Raw genomic sequence first — 10,748 nt, forward strand, 5'->3', positions numbered from 1 at the left:
TGGCACCCTCGGTGCCGCCGTGCCGCTTTGTGTCCCCCCTCCACCGCTCTGCTCGTGTCCTCGTCCTGAAACGAGCAGGATGATTTGTGTCTGGGCTTTGCATGAGACTCTTAATGCCTTGGGCAGCGGCTCCTGCTCCTCCCAGCCCCCAGCACTGGAAATTTCTTTCGCTGCTTCCTCCGGGCGAAGGGCTCGTCCATCAGCACCGAGCCACCCGGCTGCTGTCCTGGGGACAAAAAGCCCCGAGCGTGAACAAAGCACCTTCAGACAGGCACAAAATCAAATTTAGGTCACAGATTTCTCATTTTTTCGCCACCATCCCCTCCGGCCTTTCTCCACCACGGCGTGAGGGCCCGGGGCAGCCCGTCCTGGTGGCGCTGGGGACGGATGTGGCCGTCCCCGTCCTGTTTAGGCTCAGACTGTTTTCGGACCGCCGGCCGTGTTTATCGGCCCGCCCGGACCCGCTGCAGACCGGAGGCAGCTGCAGCTGCAGGGAGGAACGGGGAGGGGGACGTTTTTAGGAGGATGCTCTCCGGACCGCAGCTTGTTTATGGGGCCGCGGCTTCCCCCGCTGAGCCCCCGCAGCTGCGCCCTGCACGGGGGTGCTCGGGGCCACCCGCTTGGGCTCGGTCTCTGTGCACATGGGGGTCTCGAGGCCCTAATCCTGGGTGGGAGGACGACGGACAGGAAGGGGCTGAAGGCAGGAACACAGCTTGGGTCCTTCGGCCAGGAAACCCGGCCAAGTTTTAGGCTGCCAGCTATTTCCAGCAGCATGTTTTACCCCAAAGGGCAGCGTGGGGTCAGGCTGTAGGAACACAGAAGAACCTCTACCCCAGGTCCGTCTGCGTTGGGAGCAGAAACCTGATGAAGAGCAAAAAGAGCTCAGCACGTGTGATGCTGCCCCAGCCTCTCGGTGTCTCCAGCCCAGGCCCTCCCGGCAGCAGCAGCCCCCCGGGAGCCACTTTTCCGTGCACTTTTCAAGTCTCCTCGTGCATCTGTGTAAAGTTTTAGGCCCGTGGACTTTCAGAATGGGTTTTTCTGCTGCACGCTTCCCATCACAGCATCTTCTCGCTGCAGATGCGATGCAGGGAGCCTGGGGACTGTGCAGGGCAGGACCACGAGGGGTCTCAATCATGCCCCCAGAGCCGGGGCATGGCCGGGACACGGCTGAATGATGAGGGCTGAGGGCTGAGGGCTGAGGGCTGAGGGCTGCAGCTTTGCTCTGCCCACGGGTCTCCAGAGAGGGGACCAGGGAGCTCTGTCAGCTTTTGCTTTCCTCGTTCAAAGAAGCAGGACAAGCCATCAGCCCAGGAGCCACAGAGCAGCTTCTTCCTGCTCCTACCAAGGCCACCACGCACACGGATCAATTCCCCCTGCTTCCTTATCAGGGCCCAATAAAACCCTGCCTCTCACTGCAAACACTCCCGGATCCTTTTCCTGCGGTGCCCATGGGTGCAGCCGGCCCTGCCCATGCTGGGGGACAGCGGCCCTTGCACCCCAGGAGCTGCCAAGGGCTTGGTGAAAGCACCCAAAAATGGGTCAGAAACTGCTCTTAGCAAACGCCAGGGCTCAGGACCAGCCTGAGCTGGAGGCAGAGAGGTCGGGAGCGCAGGGCAGCACGGGGAGCAGGCAGAGATCTGCACTCCCCGCAGATAAGGGAGGATGTTAAGGGCTGGTTTTACACACCGAGATACAAAAAGCCAACTCGGGGAGGATAATTGCTCGCAAAACAAAGGGGCGCTTCATATTTCTTGGCTCCCTGACAGAATTAGCGCAGCGAGCGCTCCCTGCTTTCCTTTCATTCTCCTCCAAAAACATCGCTTTCCTCGGGGAGGGCGAGGAGGAGGCAGCGAGCACCGCCGGGCCCCCGGCAGCGCCGAGCATCCAGCTGCAGGCGGGGAGCGGGGCGCAGCCAAGACCCCTCACCTGGCCGGGGCCAAAGGATGCTCATCCCGGGGCTGGGGGGATGCTCGTCCCATCCCACATCCCAGAGGGGGAGCCCTGAAGCCGGGGTGCCCGTGGCAGCTCCCCCAGCCTGCTCCGCGCTGCCCGGGCTTGTGCGTGTCCGCGGCGGGGAGGCAGCGTGCCAGCGGCGCGGGCTGGTGCGCGAGTGGCGGGGAGGCGAGCAGCTGGGGAAGAGCCTCGGAGGCTTTTTCCCAAGCTCGGCGAGCTCTCTGAAGCGGCGTGGAGCTCGCCCCCGTACCCAGGTGTCCTTTGAAATGGAGCTCGGCAGCCCCAGCGCCGAGCAAGCCGTGGCAAGGCAGGGCAGGGCAGGGCAGGGTAGGGCGAGCGGCCGGCCCGGGGCACCGTGCCCGGGCTGCGGGGTGCGGATGGGCAGGTGGGGGGGGTTCCTTGTGGGACGTGGAGGTGGCACTGCCCGGCCCCGCCGAGCCCCAGGCCTGGCAAAGCAGCAGTGAGAAATGTGCCCCGTGGGGTTTGCACCGCCTTGGGGGAAGAAGGGAGGAGGAGGAGGGTGGTGGGTGAGAGGGGAAGAGAGGAACGGGATGGAAAATGGAGAAGGGTGGGTGGGCACTCGGCCCCGGGGTGATGTCTGGGTGACATCCCCGGTGCCATCACCCCGACCCAGCATGGGGAGCATCACACCCGGTCCCTGGGGGTACCAGAGCCACCTTGATCGAGGCTCCCCCTGCTTTACCCCAGCAGACAGTGCACGTGAGCCCTGTCGTTGTCAGTCCCTGCAGCGGGGGTGCCAACAGTGGGGGTGACACTCACTGCTCCCCCCCGTGCCTCCCCGTAAGCCCCCATCCCTGTGCTCACCCCCCCCAGCCCCAACTGCAGCTTTTCAGGCCTCCCCATAAAGAGTTATTCAGGGCTGGAATTAAAAAGCTGGAGCGTAAAAGAGCGCTAAAGGGAGCAGTGGCAGAACCGGATTTTCTTTTATTTGATTTTTTTTTTTTCTTTTCTGAAGGATGCTGTATTGAGCCGAACATGACAAATATGCCAGGAATGTTTGCCCTCGGGGCTTGGGAGAGCAGGGAAAGGCCCAGAGAAAGGCACCGCTGGCACCTTATCAATGCACTGGCCCCGCTGTTTGTGCAAAGGCCAAGCCCCGGCAGCAGGTCCCTGTGCCCCGCGGGCAGGGTGCCACCAGTGCGGGTGCCTGCGGTGCCGTGGGGCCGTGCCACTGCTGCAGCGATGGGTGACCTCCCCTCCGGCTCCACGGCCACCCTGGGCACCGGGCAGCCCCGTGCCCTGCCCCAAATCCTCCTCAGGAGATGAAAAAGCAGCAGAAAATGTCACAGCCTTCCCAGGAGCCGGGAGGAGATGCGCCGTGGAGAAGGGGACAGCACTGCCTGCCTCGGGCGCTGCTCCGTCCATCATCGTGCTGGTGTCCTCCCCGCCGGCCTCCCCATCCCTCTGCCCCATCCCAAAGAAATCCTTCCTCCCAAGGAGCTTTCTTGGAGCAAAGATCACGCAGCCACTGCCACGGGTCCCCCGTTGGTGTCTCCACACCAAGGAGAGCCCCGGCCCCGCCGCCCCGCTGCGCCGCACAGCCCCGGCCCGCGAGGCAGCCCCGCGCAGCAGGCTGGGGCCGGGGCTAATTAACAGTCCTCGTTAAAAATATATTGTGGTTGGTTTAAACGAGGTTCCCCCGAGCCAGAGGAAGCTGGTGAGGGACTGCGGAGAGATAGCGAGCGAACGAGGCGGCCAGGGAGGGGGAGGCGATGGCTGGGTGCATTTATTTCTTTATTTACCTCCATTTCTAAAATAAAATAAAGTGCCTCTCTGTAGCTGTAGGCGCCCTAACGTCTATTAAAGCACCACATAGGAAATTGTAAAGTACAGGAAAACAGCCCAATCAGCCTGACCCCTTAACAAACTCCAGCCATAGCCAAAGTTGCAGAGTAAACAAAGCAAATCCTCCGCCGCCGCCAGGCCTCGGCCGGGCGCTGGGGCTGCTCTCCCGGCCCCGCAGGGATCCCTCCGGGATGCTCCCACCTGCCCCAAACCCGAGGATGCTCTGCCTGGCCGCAGCCCCTTGGCCAAAAGGCCGGTGGTGAGCGTCTCAGGAGCTCGGAGGGGAAGGCTTGCTTCGAAGCGCGCTGCTTCCTCTCCTCCGCGCTGCAGGGCACGATGCTCGGGGCCAGCCGCAGGTCCCGTCTCCCTCTCAGCCTCAGGATGCTGTGTCCCCGAGCCCCGGCTTTGTCCCAAGCCCCCAGAGCCCCTCGGACACCCACGGCAGCCGTTAGCATCGGTCCCACCCAGGTATGGCTCCGTTTCCCTGGACACAGATAATTCAGCCAGAACCTGAGCAATTTTCTGCGCATAATAGCCAGAAATTTGCTCTCAGCGGCAGGCTCTGAAATCAGCATCCCAGCGGAGACAGCCTGGATTAATCAGGCCGGCCACAACTCGGAACAAACCTGCTGATTAAGTCTTGGCAGAGGTGCTCAGGGCCTCCCCGCGCCTCCTGCCCCGGCACAGCACGAGCTCCGAAATCGCTCCGAAGCGCCGGGCTGCGTTCCTCCGAGCCGGCTGCCACCAGCGCTCAGCCTCTGTCCCCCATGTCCCTCGTGCCGGGGACACTGGGGGCATTATCTGAGCGTGCCAACCCTGCCCATCCCAGGGGGATCCCTCCGGTGCCACCCGGACCCGGAGGGGGAGGCCGGAGGGGGAGGCAGGACGCGTCCCCCCTCGCTGCGCCTGGCGGAGCGGCCGGATGTTTACGTGACGGTTTCTGGCTGGTGAAGGACACGCAAAGCCTCGAAAAAAAGAAGAAAAAAAAAAAAAAAGAAAAATGAAATGGAATAAAGCAAAACAAAACAAAAAAAAATCCCCTGTTGTTCCCTCCAGCGGATGGAAAGTAAACACAGCTGCTCCGCTCACCCCGAGCAGCGCCGTGCGCCCCGGCCCCCGCCCTGCGCCCCGCGGTGGGGACGCGCACCCGGGGGGCCCCTCGCCACGGGGGACACCCGGCCCCCGGCTTCTCCAGCAGGACGGGATGGAGCAGGAGGTGTTTCTGCAGAGGGCCACGTCTCGTAGCCGTGGTGTTAGCATTTTCCTCTCCCTGGCTCTTTTTATCTTCCTTGCTGTGATGCCCGCAGCCGATGCCAGGCGTGGCTGGGCTGGGGGTGCAGAATGGGGTCGCCCCCGAGGATGCCACGGGGCCCCCAGAGCCTGGCAGTGATACGGGTGAGGGCTGCAGGCACCACCGCCAGCATCTCCTCCCTTCCTTCTCCCTTCCTGAACTTCCAAGCAGCGGCAGCTCCCTGCAGCGGGGCTCGGCAGCCCCCACCCTGTCTGACCCGAAACCGGGGAGCACCCAAAACCGTTCCCATATTTCCCATGCAACGGCAGCAGCTGCGGGGCAGAGGCGCAGTGGGAACCTCCCCGAGAGCTTCCTTGCCCCCGAGAAGCGCTCGGGGCTGGGATCCCAATCACGCCCCGACACCTCGCAGCCCCACGCCCCGGCACGGGCACCCTGCGCCCCCCAATTCCGCCCCACTCATGGGGGGTCCCGCACGCAGCCCCCGGCCCCACAGCCCCCGGGAGGCTGCGGGGGGCTGCAGGGGGCTGCGGGGGGCTGTGGGGGTGCTGGGGGGGACAAGGGGTGCTGGGCTGGAGCCTGCTCCCGACCTTTCCATGGAGCTCGGCTGTCCTCTAGTGCCCGCCCGGCTCATGGCACAGCCAGGCAGATGCGCGAATTGGGGACCTCTGCCCCACCGAGCCCGGCCCCATTTCAGCCTCCTCCCCCCTTTTTCTTGGCCTTCTCCTTCTTGCTGGCCTCCCTCTCCTCCTGGACTCCAATTTTTCCGGCCTCCCCACAGCCTCCAGCCTCCCCCACTCCTTTCTCTCCCCCTCTCCTTCAGGCCTCCTCCGTTTCTCAGCCTCCCCCAATTTCTCAGCCTCAGCCCCTTCTTGGCCTCCAACCCATTTCCAGCCTCACGTCCTGTTCGGGCTGCCCATTTCTCTTTCGGCCTCTATTTTATTTTATTTTATTTTTCCCTCCGGGCTCCCAACCCTGTTCACCTCCCACCTATTCCAGCTCCCACTTTTTCTCAGCCTCCGGGTTTCTTTTTTTGTTTGTTTGTTTGTTTTTCCCCTACCACAATTTTAATTCCTTTATTTGCCCTCCCACCCCTTTTTGGCTGCTCCTTTCTGTCCAGCCTTCCCACCCATTCGACCTCTACTTTTTTTCTCTGGACTCCCCACCCCTTTTTTGGCCTCCAGCCCCTTTCCAGCCTCCAGTTCGGGGAGGTGCAGGACGCGGCGCCCCTCAGAGCAGGCATTTAATCCTACAAAATGAGGCTGTGCCCCTCTAATCCAGCTGACACCCGCCGAACCCCATGGGCTGTCAGCCCAGAATCAGTCCCACAGCACAACCAGTAATCCCCAGGGAGATGATGGGGAGCCAGCCGGGTGTGGGATGTGGGAAGGTGATAAGGAAAAAATGGGTAAGGGAGCACAGGGGGGGCACTGCTGGGCTCCCCACACCCGCCCTGGCTCCATTTAAGCTCAGGCCAGCGCCCTAGGGACAGACCCTCCCCCGCCTGGGGTCCCCCCCCCCGTGCCATGTCCCTGGGGGGGGGGTTCCCAGCTCCCATTTTCGTGCCGGGAGCTCCCCAGCCGCATCCCCCCCGTTTTCGGGTCGCCCCCGCGTGGGGCTGGGCCGAGGGGCGCAGCGGTGCCGGTGGCCCACGCGGGGGCAGCAGAGGGCCGGGGATGCTCCTGGGGGGGGGTCGGGGATGCTCCTGGGGGGGGGTCGGGGATGCTCCTGAACGGGGACCGGGGATGCTCCTCTCCCCCCCCAGGCATCTCCAGGGCCTGTCAGCCCGAGCAAGGGCATTGCAGCTTTAACCACCAAATAAAAAAAAAAAATAGAAAAAATAATAATAAAAAAAGAAAATAAATTAATTAATTAATTAAAAATAAATTTAAAAAGGAATAAAAAGAATAAACATTTAAAAAAATACAAAATTAAAAAATAAAACTAAAAATGATAAAAAATAAAAAATAAAACGAATAAAACGAATAAAATTGAAAAATTAAAAAATTAAAAATAAAATTAAAAAAATAAAAAATTGAAAAATAAAAATAATGAAAAGAATAAAAATAAAAAAATATTTTTTTAAAAATAAAAATAAATTTAAAAAATAAAAAAATAAAAAGAATAAAAATAAAAAATAAAATTAAAAAATATAAAAAAGAATAAAAAAATAAAAATAAAAAATAAAATTAAAAAATATAAAAAATAAAAAAATGAAAAAATGAAAAATAGAAATAATAAAAATAATAAAAATAATAAATATAATCAATATAATAAAAATAAAATATAAAATATTTAAAAAATAAAAAGAATAAAAAGAATAAAAAGAAAATAAAAATTAAAAAAATAAATAATAATAAAAAAGAATAAAAATAAAAATAAAAATAAAAATAAAAATAAAAATAAAAATAAAAATAAAAATAAAAATAAAAATAAAAATAATAGAAATAAATAAAAATAATAAAAATAAAAAATTGGAGCAGCCACCCGTGCCCGGGGGTGCCACCTTCCCTTCTGCCCCATGGGGTCGAGCTGCCCTGACCCACGGTGGCTGAGACCAGGTACCGGGCCCCCTGCCCCAGCAGGAGGAGCGCTCCCAGCCCCCAGCCACGGGCGCAGGGGCTCAGCTCAGGTCTGAATCTGCAGCCTGAATCTGCTCTACACACACAGCCCCCCCCCATAGCCCCCTCTTTTCCCCCCCCCCCACCCCGTGATCTTCAAAGCCAGGGACCTGGCAGCCGTTCTGAAGGGCGGGCAGCGCCTCGGTGCCCCAGCTTGGCACGCAGCTCAAAGGCTCAATTAGCAACATCTGCTGCTGCGGGCTGCGCAGCCCGCTCCCCGCTCCCCTCCCTCGCCACCGCTCGCAGCTGGGAGCAGCATGGAGCGGCCCGGGGGGGGCTCCGCCAGCGGCCCCAAAGGCTGTCCCCAGCGGGGTGGCCGTCGTGCCGGCGTGGCGTGGCACCGCCGTGCTCCTCGTCCCCTGAGACTTCTGGCCCCAGGTGAAGTGGAGGGGCCCCGGTGAGGTGTGCGCGTGCTCATCTCTTGCAGGGGATGGTGAAAAATCTCAGAGGAGGCACAAGGGGGGTGTGGGGGGAGCAGGGGGAGATCCCTCCGAGTGGGGATCGATGGATCGAGGGCAGCAGGACCGGGGCGGGATGGACACGGGTTGGGTTCATGTGGAGAGGACCCCAGGAGGGACCTGCTCGCAGGGTTAGTGGCAGCAGGGGAGCAGTGGGGGCTGTGCCCTGTCCCTCCCCAGTCCTCCCAGTTGCAGAGGTGGCTCCGGGCTGTGGAGCAATGGGTTGGGACCGGCCTCGTGCGCCTGGCAGCGCCGGTGAGGGATGAGCCCCTCCAGGTCGCCCAGTGAAAAGCCACGGGGCAGGCAAAAGGGAGAGGCAGCAGGGAAGGGGCGCACGGCCGGTGTGCTGCAAACAAAACACAGAGAAACCAAAACGGAAAGCAAACCACAACCAAAAACCCGAGGCCGTGCACCGCGGGTCCCTGGGCACGGGGCTGCTCCGGAGAGAGCCCGGTACCGCTGAGCTGGGAGGTGACGTGGCAGCTCCGGCCGTGGCCCCGCTGGCAAACGCAGCCCGCGGGAGCCCCCCGCCACCTCCCATTGTCTGGGAGCTGAAGCAATAGGAGCCCTGGCCCCAGGAGCCCTGCGCTCTGCAGGCTTTCCCAGGGGGGCCGTATAGAAGCAGGGCTGGGCGCTGCTGACACCGGCCAAGAAACGCGGCCAAGCGGTGCCACGCGAGGGCCACCGGGGTCGGCAGGGGACAGGGCTGGGGGGAGAGGAGGATTTGTGGATGGGGGTGAAGAGCGCGGGGTCCCCCCGGGGAGAGGGGCTCCTCAGCCTCCCCGTGAGCCACCGAGGGCAACTGGGTCCTGTGGGGGATTTTTTGGGGCAGGGGGCTGCTGAGGAGTGGCACCCAGGGGAGCACAGCACCAAGGCATGGCTCTCCTGCCCTTCCATCTCCCTCTGCAGGGAGGTTTGGGGTGTCAGGGTGGCCGTGGCCCTTTCCCCACCTTCTGGCAGTTGTGTGGATTTGCTGCTCACCAGAGCAAGGGCGGCTGAGCTGTGGAGCTCTCAGGGCCTCTCCCTGCGTCAAGCAACCTCATCCTGGCTGCGGGAAGCCCTCCCAAACCGGGGGCATCCCTTTGGAGACCCCGCTGATGCCCAGCAGGATCCCCCCTAGCTGGGAGCTGGCGAGCTCTGTGATGGGGGTGGGGGTCTCCTCTGGCACCTGGTCCCCCTCCTGCCACAGTTAATGCTTGTTTTTCCCAGCAAAATGCCAAGAGACCCCCAAAACACATCACGGAGAGCCTTCACAAGGAGCTGACCGAGCCTTGTTGCGCAGCGCAGCACACAGCAAGACGCCGGCCTCATCTGGCGGGGGCTCCCCTGCTGGTTTTTTCCCCCCGATGCCTCTGCTTGAGCCCCCGTGTCTCTGCCTGGTGTCGGAGAAATGTTAACAAAGCGCCCTGCCCGCCGGGCGGCCAAAAAAAAGCGGAGACAAGGCCGGGGAAGGCTGAGCAAACGGAGCCGTTTGCTCGCGAGGGGCTGTGTGTACACCAGCATTTTAATTTTTTTTTTTTCTCGGTGAAAGAGCAGGGGCCGGGAGGAGCAGGTAATGTTTTCCCAGCGAGGGAAAGCCGGGGGCATAGCAGCGCGCCCTGGAAACGGCCCCCTCGTCAAACAGGGCCGTGTTTGAGCAGCCGTATCGGGGCTCGGCGCTGCTGGCGGGGCAGGGGCAGGCTCTGCAGCGCTGCCCTGAGCAAGCACAGCTGGGACCAGCTCCCAGCACGGCCCCCAGCAGCTGGCAGCGGGTGCCCTCCTGCTGCCCCCAGCCCCCGTGCGTGCACCTCGTGCACCGGGGGAGCAGGGTCGGGAGGAAAATAGGGTCCTCCGGCCAGGCTGGGGTGGGAACAGCGGGGTTTTGGGGAGACAAGTGGGGGTTAAAAGAGAAAAGGCTTCCAAAGCGGCTCCCTGCTGAGGAGAGGAGGGAGAGCAGAGCGGCTCTGCTGGCACAAACAGCTCCTGGAGTGCTGGGCTGCCCGCAGCCAGCCAGGCCTCCGCAGGAGCCCCAAACCCAACCCCAAACCCAACCCCGCGGGATGCCGTCTCCCTTCCTGCATCGAGCATCCCATCACCAGCACGTGGGGCTCTGAAAAGGGAGGAAAATCCCCCAGCAGGGCTGGGCGGCGAAGAAATGAGGAGGCAGGACCCATAGAGGCAGGAGCAGCGCTGGGTTGGGCTGTGTGGCCCTGGTCCCAGGGCACTGGGGCACTTTGCTCTCAGCATCTCATGGAGCATGTTAGGGTTTGGGGTGCTGCTGTGTGTTAGCCCTTTGTAGGAACGACAGCAGCGTGCTTCAGACAAGGGGCACACGGCTCCTGCATCGTGCCTCGGTGCCTCAGCGAGCGCGGAGCTACCTGTTGGGGCTCAGGCTCGGGGCCGTGCTGTACGGACACCCAGGCACTGATTCCCTCCTCCGAGGCTCCCCTGGGTGCTCTCCTGCCAGCAGGACCCGTCCTGGAAGGGGAAGGAAAAGAGGGAAGGAAAGGAAGGAGAGAGCCACAGGGCTCGTGCTCCATCCCGGACAGGCTGGGATGGGGTGTGAGGGCGTGAGGCTCGGGGATGGCAGCAGCTCGCCCCTTGCAGGCATCTTCCCTCGGGTTTTTTTGGGCAAAAAAACACCTTTAGGGGATTCCCCAAAGCTGTGGGGTCCCACCTGCG

This window comes from Aythya marila (assembly GCF_965140915.1).
Source record: "Aythya marila genome assembly, chromosome: 13".
Classification (NCBI taxonomy): Eukaryota; Metazoa; Chordata; class Aves; order Anseriformes; family Anatidae; genus Aythya; species Aythya marila.